Consider the following 16,953-nt stretch of genomic DNA (forward strand, 5'->3'; position numbering starts at 1 on the left):
AAACTCTTAGGTGACAAAGTCCCAGCAAGCTCCTCTTTGCTTTTGATTTTTCATTCTCTCCTTTGAAAAGTTGTATCTTTTATATTTTTATATATAGGGTTTTTCTTTGTGGTGCTGTAGTTTTTGATTGCACCTTCATGGCAACAACAACAGCAATGTTTGGAAAATGTTTTTCTCACAATGGAGGTCAACGCAACTTTCTGATCCTTTTTATCACATTTTTTTAAGGGAGGCAAAAAATGGAGTTGGTGTCCTCAGTTTCTCAACATTGCGGACACCATTATTCCTGACTAGATCCCCAACTCCATTTGCTGAAAAGCATCTCCAAACATGCAAGGACCCTCCCTTCATGCTTAACTGCTGCCTGCAGACCCTCTGTCACAATCCATTTTTGAATCTGTGTCAGTGTGGGCTTGTGGTACTAGCAGGTATGCAGGACGCAGTGATGAGGCGCGAGATGGTTTAGTGCGTTTAGTAATAACGTTTATAGGCCTAGAGGTAACTGTCATCAGTCATAGCCTGACCAACCAAAGGGGTAACAAGAGTTGCCCTCGCAGGGGCTCAATACAAGCAAACATGAACAGATTAGAACACGACTACGTCCGGCGAAAGCCGGTCACTATAGGTCCGCAGTATGGCCGACTACGGGCCCTTAACTATATAATCAACTTAGCCGTCCTAACATCCCTCGGCGTTCTGGACAGTGGTTCTTTGGCGTAGCAGCCACTGGGCCCAGCCGCTGAAGAGTTGACGTAGTCTTCGAGCGTTCCGACGCTCCGGTGACACCGGGGCACCACAGGCCCCGGGGGAGTCCTTAGATGGATGGCCCACAGCCCCCGGACTGGGGAAAGCAGCAGCGATGCGGGGTGGCGATTGGCAGGCCACCTGTGCAGCTAACAGCTGCGACGGGGAATCCACGGCGAGCAACGGCCCAGCCCTTGCCGCTGACCGGAGCAGGACAGTGGTGGCCGCCGAAGGCACTGGATTTGCCTTGGCCATGGGTGAGAGCAGGGTGGCTGCGGGTGGCGGGAGACAGGCCGCAGCCGCAGGCTGGAGCGAGGTGGCAAGGGCCGCGAGCGACTGCAGGTAGGCCGCAGTCGCGGGCTGACGTGGGATGGCAACGGCCACTGGCGACCACGGACAGGCCGGGGTGTGGCGGCAGCAGCCACGGGTTGAAGCGGGGCAGCGGCTCTCGGACGGTCATCTGGGCGCCGTCCCTCTGATGTCCTAGGTGAACGTCTCTCCTTGCTCTGGTAAGCCGCTTTGGCTCTCAGTCGCTCCCACGGTCTCCTGCTGCTTTTGTCCCGATCTGCTGACTCACCGTGACTAGCGTTCCCCGCCCATTTTATACTGGCTCCTAACCCAGCCCATCTGTTCATCTCAACGATTCGTCCCTGAACTCTGTCCCCCGGGAACAGTTTCCCCCTGAACCTAGTTAACGATCCCCTTGGTTCCGGCCTGGACACTCGTGGGGGCCCTTCTTCCCACACTCTCCCGTCCTGTATGCTCGCCAGTCCTCGGGCGAGGGTTTTGGTAGACTCGGGTTAGTCTTTCGAGACAACAGTCCATGTCGCCATACGAACTGGTCCTGTTCGTAACGTTCAGGGGGTTTGCCAGCTGTTGATCGCTCGGAGCGTCGAAGTTCGGGTATGGTGGAGTCCTCTGGGGTGGTGGATGGTGGTAGGATAGTCGATTCTGGTGGGGTGTGCGGGTCCACTGTAGTGTCACTACTTGGGTGACCCACGGATGCGGTTGAGGAGTCCTCTTCATCATCCAGGTCCCAGACCGTGGGCGGGGAATCGGGGACCTGAGGGATCGGTTTGGGTCACATGGGATCAGTGGACACACAAGGCCGTAACATGTTACGGTGCACAACACGAGTGAGAGGTGCGTCGTTTCCTTCGGATTGTATTTCATACACAGGCCCGTCGGGGCTTATCCGGCGCAAAACTTGGTACGGGTTCTCCTCCCACTGTGGTTCTAACTTGTTTTGGGGGCGTTGATCTAGTACGAGTACCCGATCCCCAGTCTGGAAATCAATTGGTGGGGGCAGCGCTCCCCCCGGGTGTTCTAGATCCTGGAGCTTTGTATGGACGATTCGGTGGAGGGTCTGCAGACGGTGCTGGTGGTTTCGGACCCACGAGGATACTCCGGTCCAGGGTTGGGGTTCCTCCGGGTTTAACTCCACTTCCGTGATTCCTTTGCCTTCCCGTCCAAACAGCAATGAGAAGGGGGTGTAACCAGTCACCAGGTTATTATATACCCACACCAGCTCAGGGACGTATTCAGGCCAGCGGGCCTTTCGGTCACTCTCCAGGGTATGCAGCATTTGAATTAGTGCCGGATTGAATCGTTCGCAGGCTCCGTTTCCCTGCGGGTGGTATGGTGTAGTCTGAGACTTATCGATACCGTAGAGATGATGTTCTTCCATTAGTCATCCTAGGAAGCACGCTCCTTGATCTGAATGTATTCGTTGCAGGCAGCCGTACACTTGGATAAAGTGTTTACAAATCGCATAGGCGGCCGACTCCGCTGTCTGGTCTCGGGTGGGGGGTGACCACGGTGAACTTGGTGAAATGATCCACCATAACGAGACAATGTTCATACCCCTGGTAGGCAGGACCTATGGTCAGATAGTCCACCGTGAGGAGCTCGAGGGGAGCTGATGTTACAATTGTCTGCACCAGGGCTCGTTGCGCGGGAGGTTTAGCGAGCTCGCACGGGCGGCAGGTTCGACAAACGTCTTTCACAGCAGCGTGCAAGCGTGGATGGTACACTATCTGCTGCAACCATTGCAAAGTCTTTTGAGCACCAAAGTGAGCCCCCTTTTCGTGAGCTTCCCGAGCTAGTTGGCTGAGTTGGGTTCCGGGCACGATCACCTGCCATATTGTAGCAGACGTTGTTCATGACACGGCTTTCCGATATAAAAGTCCCCTTTGATGACTAGTTTCTCCCACTGGCACAACATCAGCAACATATCCTTGGTCAATGTCTGTCTCTGTGAGCCAGTGGGCAATTTGCCAGTGGCCACCCATCGGCGCAGGAGTCCAATTTCTCTATCTTCCTGCTGCTGCTGGATCCACTTGTCACGTGGCTGTTCCAGCATTCCCCCTAAGGGTCCCGGATGAGGCGCTTCTTGCGCGGTGGCTGTAAGCGCGGTGGTGGTGAGAGCAAACAGCATCTCTTCTCCTTCTAATTTGTCGTCTCGATTCCTCCCTGGGGTGGTGTGTCGGATTCTGGAGAGTGCGTCAGTGAGCACGTTTTCAGCCCCTCTTTTGTAGATGATCTTGTAGTTGAACTTGGCCATCCGAGAACCCACCATTGCTCCAGGGCCCACAGTTTGGCATTCTCCAAATGGGCTAGTGGGTTGTTGTTAGTCTGCACCACCACCTTGGAGCCCGCCAGGTACTCTGTGAACCGCTCCGTCATTGCCCACACTACCGCGAGGAGCTCGAGCTTAAAGGAGCTGTAATTGTCCGGGTTGCGTTCGGAGTCATGCAGCGACCGGCTACCATAGGCGATCACTTTCTCTCGGCCATCCTGCACCTGTGACAACACAGCTCCTAGACCCTGGAGGCTCCCGTCGGTATGCAGGATGAACGGTTGCGAGAAATCCGCATACGCCAATACCGGGGCTTCCGAAAGTGCAGCTTTGAGATCTTGAAACGCATCCTCTTGCGGTTGCAGCCACTGGACCTTCCATCCATTCGCCCCAGCTGGAGTCCCCTTCAGCAGGTCCTGTAGGGCTCGGGCTCGGGCTCGGCGTGCAAAATTCTTCACGAACCGACAGTAGTAGCCGGTCAACCCCAGGAAGGCCCGCATGTCTTTCACCGTCTCGGGGGTAGACCACCCTTGGATGGTAGCAATCTTTTCCAGGGATGGTCTGACACCCTCCACCGAGACGGTATGCCCCAGATATTCGATCTGGGTGCGGAACAGGTGGCATTTTTGGGGATTTACCTTCAACCCGTACGTCTGCAGCCGGCCGAGCACCTGGCCCAACCGCCACAGGTGGTCCTCGAACGTGGCGGAAAAGATGATGATATTATCCAGGTATATCAACGTGGCTTCAAAGTTGAGGTCTCCCAGACCCCGCTCCATCAACCGCTGGAAGGTTCCTGGGGCGTTGGCCAGCCTGAACGGCATCCGATTTAACTCGAACAGTCCCATGGGAAGGATAAATGCCGTCTTGGCTCTGTCTTCCTCTGACATTGGCACCTGCCAGTACCCACTGGCCAGGTCTAGAGTCGAGAAGTACGTTGCGTTCCCAAAGGCGGACAGACACTCTTCTATGCGGGGCAGTGGATACGAGTCCTTGATGGTGCAGGCGTTCAACTTTCGGTAATCCACACAAAAACGCAGAGTACCATCTTTTCTGCGACCCAGTACAATGGGGGCCGCCCAGGGGCTCTGGCTTTCTCATATGACCCCCTTCCGAAGCATTTGAGCTAATAGGTTTTTCACTTCCTGGTATAGCTGCGGAGGAATTTGCCGATATCGCTCCCGGATGGGGGCTGCTCCTGCCGTGGGGATCCCATGCGTGATGGCTGTGGTACATCCAAAGAAAGTCATCCTCATGACTGGCGAAGTCACTGTAATATTGTCTGAGAAGTGTCTCTCCCTGGAGGAGTTGAGCTGGTGCTAGGCCGGAAAGTTCGGCCCACATTCTCTCCAGGATAGCTCGACCTTTCTCCTGGGTTGAGGATACGGCAGTCTGTAGGGTCAGTATCGTTACTGCCCAAGGATCTTCTGGCTGCACCTTCAACTGAACCGCGGGGTCCGGCAGTATCTCCTCCAAAGGCCTTAGTAGTTTGGCCATTTCGGCCCGGGGCTTCAAGGCGATATCTTGGTCTTCCAGGTTGACACAACACACCAGGACGGTCCCTTCCCACACCGTGGCCAGGGAGTGGGCTACCAGTATGCCAGGGTGCAGGCGCTCTGAGTAGCATGGTTCCACCTGCACCTCCACACCCTCCAGTGGCATCGGGGTACGGATCGGCAGGGCCACCACCGTCTGCCCTGGAGGAAGCACGATCGGGGGAGCCGCCGGTGCGATGACTTTGCCCAGCGCCTCACCCTCCTGGCATTCCTGGAGCACTCGCGCCTCCCGCACTAACCGCTGGAAGTCCTGCCCTTGGGCCATGCGAGAACCCCACTGGCTCAGGGTCTCCTGCATGGGATCGTTGAGGAGTAGATTGCTGAACTCCCATAGTATGTTCATGCCCAAGATAACTGGATGATGGTCGTTAGTTTCTCCTTGGGTTAGCACTAGAGTTGAGCGACTTTTGTTTTTTTAGGGTCGCGTTTCGTTTCGTGAAACCCGACTTTTCCAAAAGTCGGGTCGAGCAAGATCGTCCGATTATAGGGAAAAGTTGGGGTCGTCCCGAAACACGAAACCCAATGTAAGTCAATGGGGAATAAAAGTCGGCAGTGAGAGGAGGACAGGAAACACACCTACAGTGCCCATTTGAATGCCAAAAGCATCAATTCTTCTTACTTAAGCTTGTCAACCTTAATTAACTTCATAATACAAGTTACGCACTGAAAAATGGGGGTTATTTGGCTAAAGTTGTGGGGGGGGAGGGCTGGCTGCAGGTTTTCATGTGCCCTGGGCGAAAGAGCGCCCCTTTAACACATACCACAACTCATCATGCTCCGATACGGCAGAGAAACAGCGGTATAGTACAATGAAAAATACCTCACTTTTTACATCTCATGACGAGGCCCATCTATTTCTCCATACAGAATCATTGGTCCCATATAATGTTTGAAACAGTATATGATGAGCTCCACATAATGCTACAGTATATGTTGGTCCCCATGGATGAAGCTCCACTGTCTTATGGGCCCAAATAATGCTCCAAACATAATGGGCCCCATTTCTAATGCTCTAGTGTATAATGGGCCCTGTAAATGCTGCTCCAGTGTCTGATGTCCACCTTTGGAATGTTCCAGTGTATGGTGGGCCCCATCTATCATTCTCCAGAGTATAGTGCTCCCCAAACATTGCTGTCCCAACATTGAAAACAATCAAATAAGTCTCCTCGCTAGGGAATCCCTGTACTTGTCTGGATTCCTCGTCGTCCCCATCTTCCATCTCACTGCACAGTATTTCAACTTTGCAAGTGCTGTGATCCTGAGCAAGCAGGGGGGGCCCACTCGTTGGCGACGGCACTGGCACAGGGCCCCTGATAGTACGGTGGTGTGTCTGATGGCGGGTGGGCCGAACCTGCACTTTCATCTGCAGCTTCCTCTTTGTCACCGTGTAAGATGGAACTGTATTTGGGAATGGTAACCTGAGTTTCATCAGGGTCAGATTCAGGTCGTGTAGCGTGCGAGGGGAATGTAGTGGTCTGGGTCAATGTACCAGCAGATTCATCGAGCAGTGGCTGGGCATCAGTGCACTTGTGTCGCCCCCAGGAGTACGGTTGCCACAGTGGCATTACCTTCTTCCTAGGGAGTGTGATGTCATGCTTGGGAGCAACGAATGATCTCTCTAGCAGGTTAACTGATTGGGCGGCGTTATTCCCACTAGTCATGACCCTCCAAACAGCGTTCATGAAGGCAAAGTGTTTGTTTTACGTGGGCAGTATGGTTGCAAAGCTGAACCTTAAAGGAATGTCCAGAAGGGCACCACCAGGAGTGAAGCCTACGGTTAAATTCGGCTCCACCTGGGAAACCTCAACCATGCCAGCTACAGAACAGATGCACACATTGCAAGCTTAATTCCGTTAACAAACGAGACTCCGTCATGCCCCGCGGTCCGAGTCCGGCTTACTAGAGGGACACGTGAGGCTCTGGCACATGAGATTGGTCAATAACTGGTGTGTCATGCCCTTACATGTCCGTGGCTGCATGTGCGCTACACTGAAAAGGCCAGCGTTTGTCGCTTACAGGTGCAGATAACCCGCTGAACAACGTTAGTGATGGGGATCACTGATTACAATTATTACCCGCGAACAATGATTTCCCAGTAAGTGCAGGTCAACCGCAGTTCCGGAATTAGGCCTAACCGTCATTCCTGAAAAAATGAAAAACTTACGTGTGCAAACCACAGGTGCTGTAGCTTGCTTAACAGCTCGCCAGCCGTTATCACGCCCAGTATGGATTACACAAAGGTGAAAAAGGGTACCGTATCCCCAGATAACATGTATGGATAGCGTACACATTCAAAATATATGTCTATACATCAGGAGGCAGGCTCAGATGGTGTTAGGCCCAGTATGGATTGCACGTGATTGCACAAAGGTTAGAAAGGGTACCGTATCCCCAGATAACATGTATGGATAGCGTACACATTCAAAATATATGTCTATACATCAGGAGGCAGGCTCAGACGGTGTTAGGCCCAGTATGGATTGCACGTGATTGCACAAAGGTTAGAAAGGGTACCGTATCCCCAGATAGAAGACTTCTTGCCTGGTGCCGGTTCCCAAGACTACCTTCCCGAGCTCCCATAATGACTATAGACCGGTGGCCTTAACATCGCATGTGATGAAGTCCTTGGAGAGAATTGTACTTGCCTACTTGTGTCCGAGGGTGTCTGCTTTTACGGACCCCCTTCAGTTTGCGTATCGGCAGAGTCTGGGGGTGGACGATGCTGTAGCGTATCTACTACAAACAGTACATTCCTTTTTGGACAATGATAGAACCACTGTGCGTGCCATGTTCTTCGATTTCTCCAGTGCATTCAACACCTTACAGCCACTATTATTACGTAAAAAGCTGGTTGAAATGGCGGTTGATGAGGGACTAGTGAATTGGATCATTGATTATCTGTCGGACAGGCCACAGTTTGTGAGGTTGGGGGCGGCCGTATCGGATAGTGTGCGGAGTAGTGTTGGAGCCCCTCAGGGAACGGTGCTGTCGCCATTCCTTTTTACGTTATACACAGCTGATTTTCAGTATAAATCAGACCTTTGTCACCTTCAGAAGTACTCTGATGACTCAGTGATAGTCGGAGGTATTGAGAGAGACCGGGGGGAGGAGGAATACAGAAGGGTGGTTTTGGACTTTGTTGACTGGTGCCAGGCTAACCATTTAGAACTCAACGTAAAGAAAACCAGGGAGCTGGTGTTGAGTTATGGAAGGTGCATGAAGGATTGCTTACCTATCACTATTGATGGTCAGGATGTGGAGATGGTGGAGAATTTCAAATATTTGGGGGTTCACCTGGACAGCAAGCTTGATTGGAGGTGCCATATGGAGAAGGTTTGCAAGAAAGGGATGAGTAGACTTTACTTCCTAAGGAAGTTAAGGTCGTTTAATGTGTGTAGCAAAATGCTTGAAATGTTCTACCAATCCATTGTGGCGAGTGCAATCTTTGATGCAATTATATGCTGGGGTAGTAGTGTGCGCACAGCTGACGCGAATAAGCTGAATAAACTTATCAAGAAGGCTAGTGCGGCGGTGGGTCTACAACTCAGGACTTTCGAGGAGGTATTAGAGGATAGAATTACTAAGAAATGCAAGGCTATAATGAGCAACAATACACACCCGCTCTATGAACTGTTTGCGAAGCAAAAGAGCACATTCAGCAAGCGTCTACTCCAACTAATGTGTAAAAAGGAAAGATATAGAAAATCGTTTGTTCCGACAGCTGTGGGGATGTTTAACAAATGTATAAGTGTAAAGCATCCCAAGACTAAATGAAGTTCAAAGTGTATGGGGGGAATTGGTGAGTTACAAGTACCAGTCTATCCGCATCTGCTGTCCATATAGACTTATTTTGTAAAGTGTGTATTGTTCTTGTAATGTTCTTGATCTTTGTTCTGCTGCTGTAATACTGTAATTTCCTCCGGGATCAATAAAGTTTATCTAATCTAATCTAATCTAATCTAATCTAATCTAATCTAATCTAATGGATAGCGTACACATTCAAAATATATGTCTATACATCAGGAGGCAGGCTCAGACGGTGTTAGGCCCAGTATGGATTGCACGTGATTGCACAAAGGTTAGAAAGGGTACCGTATCCCCAGATAACATGTATGGATAGCGTACACATTCAAAATATATGTCTATACATCAGGAGGCAGGCTCAGACGGTGTTAGGCCCAGTATGGATTGCACGTGATTGCACAAAGGTTAGAAAGGGTACCGTATCCCCAGATAACATGTATGGATAGCGTACACATTCAAAATATATGTCTATACATCAGGAGGCAGGCTCAGACGGTGTTAGGCCCAGTATGGATTGCACGTGATTGCACAAAGGTTAGAAAGGGTACCGTATCCCCAGATAACATGTATGGATAGCGTACACATTCAAAATATATGTCTATACATCAGGAGGCAGGCTCAGACGGTGTTAGGCCCAGTATGGTTTGCACGTGATTGCACAAAGGTTAGAAAGGGTACCGTATCCCCGGATAACATGTATGGATAGCGTACACATTCAAAATATATGTCTATACATCAGGAGGCAGGCTCAGATGGTGTTAGGCCCAGTATGGATTGCACGTGATTGCACAAAGGTTAGAAAGGGTACCGTATCCCCAGATAACATGTATGGATAGCGTACACATTCAAAATATATGTCTATACATCAGGAGGCAGGCTCAGACGGTGTTAGGCCCAGTATGGATTGCACGTGATTGCACAAAGGTTAGAAAGGGTACCGTATCCCCGGATAACATGTATGGATAGCGTACACATTCAAAATATATGTCTATACATCAGGAGGCAGGCTCAGACGGTGTTAGGCCCAGTATGGATTGCACGTGATTGCACAAAGGTTAGAAAGGGTACCGTATCCCCAGATAACATGTATGGATAGCGTACACATTCAAAATATATGTCTATACATCAGGAGGCAGGCTCAGACGGTGTTAGGCCCAGTATGGATTGCACGTGATTGCACAAAGGTTAGAAAGGGTACCGTATCCCCAGATAACATGTATGGATAGCGTACACATTCAAAATATATGTCTATACATCAGGAGGCAGGCTTAGATGGTGTTAGGCCCAGTATGGATTGCACGTGATTGCACAAAGGTTAGAAAGGGTACCGTATCCCCAGATAACATGTATGGATAGCGTATACATTCAAAATATATGTCTATACATCAGGAGGCAGGCTCAGACGGTGTTAGGCCCAGTATGGATTGCACATGATTGCACAAAGGTTAGAAAGGGTACCGTATCCCCGGATAACATGTGTGGATAGCGTACACATGCAAAATATATGTCTATACATCAGGAGGCAGGCTCAGACGGTGTTAGGCCCAGTATGGATTGCACGTGATTGCACAAAGGTTAGAAAGGGTACCGTATCCCCGGATAACATGTGTGGATAGCGTACACATGCAAAATATATGTCTATACATCAGGAGGCAGGCTCAGACGGTGTTAGGCCCAGTATGGATTGCACGTGATTGCACAAAGGTTAGAAAGGGTACCGTATCCCCAGATAACATGTATGGATAGCGTACACATTCAAAATATATGTCTATACATCAGGAGGCAGGCTCAGACGGTGTTAGGCCCAGTATGGATTGCACGTGATTGCACAAAGGTTAAAAAGGGTACCGTATCCCCAGATAACATGTATGGATAGCGTACACATTCAAAATATATGTCTATACATCAGGAGGCAGGCTCAGACGGTGTCAGGCACAGTATGGATTTGATGGCCCAGACTACACAGCGGAGGAGCAGGGAGAGTTAAAGATTGCAAATGCTGGGGCGCTGCCCAAGCAAGGGGGGCCCACTCGTGGGCGTCGGTACTGGCACTGGGCCCCTCATAGTACGGCGGTGAGTCTGACGGCGGGTGTGCACCACCACCGTCAGAGACACTTGATTGCACTATGAAGGACCCTGTACCAGTGCCCGCGCCCAAGAGTCGGCCTACCCACCTGTCCAGGGCAACGGCACTCGCACGGTGTCGTGCGCTAGGTGGTGACCCCGGCCATGGGGGGGGAGGCAGCACAGTTAGGGAGTTTTAGAAAGTGGCATATGTTGATGTTGGACATTCAGCTGATGCAAAAGGTGAAATAGGTCAAGTCCCAGGAAGAGGTGGACCAAAGCAAGCCATTTTTCTGTCACCCTATGTGTCATCAGAGGAAGGTGGGACAAAATCCTTGGAAACCCATGCGTGGTTCATTTTAATGAAGGTTAGATCATCCACATTTTGGGTTGACAGACGGGTCCTTTTTTCTGTCAGGATTGATCCAGCTGCACTGAAGACTCTTTCCGATAGCACACTTGCAGCTGGGCAAGCGAGCTCCTGTAAGGCATATTGTGCCAATTCAGGCCAGGTGTCCAGTTTAGCGGCCCAATAGTCAAAGGGGAATGACCTGTGCGGGAGAACATCGATATGGGAGGAAAAGTAGTTTGTAACCATAGTTGACAACTGCTGTCTCCTGTCACTTTCCATCGATGCAGTATTACCAGTTGTGTGAGCGGTACTTGAAAAATCAGTCCACAACATTGTCATGAAACCCCTGTCTCCAACGCCACTTCTGCTGTGTGCACCACGAACACCTCTGCCAAGCTGCCCCCGGCCCGTACGGCTCATGTGAGAACCATCACCGCTGCTGTGTGCTGGGAATGCCTCAAGCAACCGATTTACCAGAGTTGCTTGTTTATTAGCCAATATTAGGTCAAGGTTCTCCTGTGGCATGATGTTTTGTAATTTGCCTTTATAGCGTGGATCCAGGATGCTGGCCAACCAGTAGTCGTCATCGTTCATCATTTTGGCAATGCGTGGGTCCCTTTTTAGGATCTGCAAGGCATAATCTGACATGTGGGCCAATGTTCCCGGTGTCAATGATGCACTGCGAGTGCTGGTTGGAGGAGCACTTTCTGGCAAATCCACATCCCTCCAGTCAAGCACAAACCCTGTACCAGACCTTGCCACGCCAACATTTTCACTTGCCCCATGGGATGCATCCTCCTCCCCTAAGTAATCATCCCCATCATCCTCCTCCTCCTCCTCTTCTTCCTCCACCTCGTCCAGGAGAGGTCCCTGAGCAGACAATGGCTGAATGTCATCAAGGATTCCCTCCTCCTCTTCCTCCTCATCAACATTGGCTGCAGAAGCCTGCTCCTTAAGGTGCGTCAAAGTTTGCATGAGCAGACGCATAAGTGGGATGCTCATGCTTAGGATGGCGTCGTCTGCACTTACCAGCCGTGTGCATTCCTCAAAACACTGAAGGACTTTACAGAGGTCTTTCAGCTTCGACCACTGCACACCGGTCAACTCCATGTCTGCTCTCAAAGTGCCTGGCCGTGTATCCTCCCACAAATGCATTATGGCCTGCCTCTGCTCGCACAGCCGCTCCACCATGTGCAGGGTGGAGTTCCACCTTGTTGCAATGTCGATAATGAGGCGGTGGTTGGGAAGGTGGAGCAATCGCTGCAGCTTCTGCATACGAACGGAGTGTACAGGCGACCGGTGGATGTGCGCGCACAGTCTTCGCACCTTCTGGAGCAGGGCTGTTAATTCCGGATAATTTTTGAGGAAGCACTGCACCACCAGGTTCAAGGTGTGAGCCAAGCAAGGTATGTGGCTGAGTTTTGAAAGGGCTATGGCTGCCACAAAATTACGCCCGTTATCACTAACTACCTTGCCTGCCTCAAGATGTACACTGCCCAGCCATGACTCAGTTTGTCGCTTCAAGTACTCGGCCAGCACCTCGGCGGTGTGTCTGTTGCCCAAACACATCATCTGCAACACAGCCTGCTGACGCTTTCCACTAGCTGCTCGATAGGGGGACACATCGTGTGCAACAGTGGCAGCTGCAGATGGAGTGCTCGTACGACTGCGCTCTGTGGACAAGCTTTCGCTTCTGGAGGAGGAGGAGGGTCGAACGCCTACAGCCAACTGTTTCCTATACCGTGGGCTAGGCAGCACTGTCCCACCACCGCTGTCCCCTGTGGACCCTGCATCCACCACATTAACCCAGTGCGCAGTGATGGACACGTAACGGCCCTGGCCATGCCGACTGGACCATGCATCAGTTGTGAGGTGCACCTTTCCGCTCACTGACTGCTTGAGTGCATGGACAATGCGGTCTTTCACATGATGGTGGAGGGCTGGGATGGCTTTGCAAGAGAAGAAGTGGCGACTGGGTAGGTCATAGCGTGGTACTGCATAGGCCATGAGTTCGCGGAAAGCTGTGCTTTCCACCAACCAAAAGGGCATCATCTCAAACGAGATTAGTTTGGCAATGTGGGCGTTCAAACCCAGTGTACGCGGATGAGAGACTGAGTACTTTCTTGACCTACTCATAGTGTCTGGGAGGGTGAGCTGGACTTGAGAGCTGCATATGGTGGAAGTAGCGGTGGACAGGGCGGACTGAGAGAGGGTTGATGATGGTGATGGAGTTGGTGTTCTTTCTGATGGCCTAGAATCAGTCTTTCGTTGATATAACAGTGGGATTCCCTGACTGCTGTGGCCTTGCAACGACACCTCAACATTTGCTGCTGTGCTAACCGGTGGGCTTACAGTGGGGGAAACAATGTAGCGTTGCTGACTACCTTCGTTGTGATCAGTTGCACATGTGGCACTTGAGGTTTGGTGTTGTGTCCACGCTTGCAAGTGCATGCTGGTTAAATGTCTAAGCATGCAACTGGTATTCAAATTTTTCAGATTTTTCCCTCGGCTAAAGGTCTTTGCGCACTTCTTACAGATAACCTTGGCCTGATCATGAGGATTTTGGTCAAAAAGTGCCACACTGCACTCTTCCTACTTTGGCAGACATTTTGCGGCCTAGCACGCTGTGATCTTTTGACCCTCTGGACAAGCTGTCCAGCAACTCTTTTGATGTTTGGAACCTGTCTTTGGAGTGGTCCGGGCCTGCCAGATAACAGCTGTTGCTATGTCGATGTCTGCTGTGGATGCTCCTCATCTGAGCTATTGGAAGCAGCACCCTCATCCCCCAATGGATGCCAATCTGGGTCAACAACTGGGTCATCCATCACCTCCTCTTCTATGTCATGTGCACCTTCCTCTGTGTCACCGTGTATGGTGGTATAGTGTGCGGGAAGGGGCACCTGAGTCTCATCAGGGTCAGAATCTGGCTCTGTACACTGCGAGGACAATGTAGTGCTCTGAGTGAATGTACCAGCAGAATCATCCATCAGCGGCTGTGCATCAGTGCACTCCATGTCAGATTCATCTTGGCCTGGGTAATTCACCATTTGACTTGATAATCCAGGCATGGTATGTGAAAACAGCTCCATGGAGTAATCAGTAGTATGGCCTGCGTCATCCTTCAATCTTGGTTGGGGTGAAGGACACAAGGAAAGGTGTGGTTCATGAACATGAGCCTCCAATGACGACTCAGTGCTTTTACTTTTTACAACTTCAGAAGAGGAGGCGATAGAGCTGGAGGCTGAGTCAGCAATGTAAGACAATACTTTTTCCTGATGCTCTGGCTTTAAAAGCGGTTTGCCAACTCCTAGAAAACTAAGCGTTCGAGGCCTTATGTAGCCAGACGATGACGCAGGCTCAACACCTCCTGCATTCGGTCCTATTTTGCTCTTGCCACTACCATCAGATCCACCACCAACACCATCATTACCAGCTGCCAACCCCCGCCCAATTCCACGGCCTCTTCCACCAGCCTTCCTCATTTTTGGTAGAAATGTAGACAAAATCCAACAAACTATATAGTAATGTAAAACAAGGTACGAGGTGTCTATAGGACAGGGGAGATTTTGAATTTCTGCAGACACTTGTGGACACTGGACACTTTTGGATTGTGTGAGGCCCACTGATATCTGAGCGCTATGTCACAGGCTCGATGGTACTGCTGTGACAAAAGTGACGAGAGGATAAGGGAGATTTTGAATTTCTGCACACACTTGTGGACACTTGACACTTTTGGATTGTGTGAGACCCAATGAATATCTGAGCGCTATGTGACAGGCTCGATGGCACAGCTGTGACCAAAGTGACTAGAGGATAAGGGAGATTTTGAATTTCTGCACACACTTGTGGACACTGGACACTTTTGGATTGTGTGAGGCCCAATGAATATCTGAGCGCTATGTGACAGGCTCGATGGCACAGCTGTGACCAAAGTGACTAGAGGATAAGGGAGATTTTGAATTTCTGCACACACTTGTGGACACTGGACACTTTTGGATTGTGTGAGGCCCAATGAATATCTGAGCGCTATGTGACAGGCTCGATGGCACAGCTGTGACCAAAGTGACTAGAGGATAAGGGAGATTTTGAATTTCTGCACACACTTGTGGACACTGGACACTTTTGGATTGTGTGAGGCCCAATGAATATCTGAGCGCTATGTGACAGGCTCGATGGCACAGCTGTGACCAAAGTGACTAGAGGATAAGGGAGATTTTGAATTTCTGCACACACTTGTGGACACTGGACACTTTTGGATTGTGTGAGGCCCAATGAATATCTGAGCGCTATGTGACAGGCTCGATGGCACAGCTGTGACCAAAGTGACTAGAGGATAAGGGAGATTTTGAATTTCTGCACACACTTGTGGACACTGGACACTTTTGGATTGTGTGAGGCCCAATGAATATCTGAGCGCTATGTGACAGGCTCGATGGCACAGCTGTGACCAAAGTGACTAGAGGATAAGGGAGATTTTGAATTTCTGCACACACTTGTGGACACTGGACACTTTTGGATTGTGTGAGGCCCAATGAATATCTGAGCGCTATGTGACAGGCTCGATGGCACAGCTGTGACCAAAGTGACTAGAGGATAAGGGAGATTTTGAATTTCTGCACACACTTGTGGACACTGGACACTTTTGGATTGTGTGAGGCCCAATGAATATCTGAGCGCTATGTGACAGGCTCGATGGCACAGCTGTGACCAAAGTGACTAGAGGATAAGGGAGATTTTGAATTTCTGCACACACTTGTGGACACTGGACACTTTTGGATTGTGTGAGGCCCAATGAATATCTGAGCGCTATGTGACAGGCTCGATGGCACAGCTGCGACCAAAGTGACTAGAGGATAAGGGAGATTTTGAATTTCTGCACACACTTGTGGACACTGGACACTTTTGGATTGTGTGAGGCCCAATGAATATCTGAGCGCTATGTGACAGGCTTGATGGCACAGCTGTGACCAAAGTGACTAGAGGATAAGGGAGATTTTGAATTTCTGCAGACACTTGTGGACACTGGACACTTTTGGATTGTGTGAGGGCCACTGATATCTGAGCGCTATGTCACAGGCTCGATGGCACAGCTGTGACAAAAGTGACGAGAGGATAAGGGAGATTTTGAATTTCTGCAGACACTTGTGGACACTGGACACTTTTGGATTGTGTGAGGCCCACTGATATCTGAGCGCTATGTCACAGGCTCGATGGCACAGCTGTGACAAAAGTGACTAGAGGATAAGGGAGATTGGATTGCTTTTAAAAAAGCAGTTTGCAGAGCAGTGGGTAAACAGCAATGCCAGCCTGTCAGGAAGCCTTAAAAGGCAGCCCAACAACCAACACCACTGATACACCACAATATAGCCTCCCCTTGCACTGCACACACAGTGACTGGTGTGTTGTGCAGGCCAAATCGCTAGCAGCAGAAGCAGTTTTTTTTTCTTCTCAGCAGGACAAAAAAAAAAATTGGGATTGCTTTTAAAAAAGCAGTTTGCGGAGCAGTGGGTAAACAGCAATGCAGGAATGTCAGGAAGCCTTAGAAGGCAGCCCAACAACCAACACCACTGATACACCACTATATAGCCTCCCCTTGCACTGCACACACAGTGACTGGTGTGTTGTACAGGCCAAATCGCTAGCAGCAGAAGCAGTTTTTTTTTCTTCTCAGCAGGACAAAAAAAAAATTGGGATTGCTTTTAAAAAAGCAGTTTGCGGAGCAGTGGGTAAACAGCAATGCAGGAATGTCAGGAAGCCTTAGAAGGCAGCCCAACAACCAACACCACTGATACACCACTATATAGCCTCCCCTTGCACTGCACACACAGTGACTGGTGTGTTGTGCAGGCCAAATC

This window comes from Dendrobates tinctorius, unplaced genomic scaffold (genome assembly GCF_039654945.1).
Source record: "Dendrobates tinctorius isolate UK_male_01 unplaced genomic scaffold, ASM3965494v1 ptg000086l, whole genome shotgun sequence".
Lineage (NCBI taxonomy): Eukaryota > Metazoa > Chordata > Amphibia > Anura > Dendrobatidae > Dendrobates > Dendrobates tinctorius.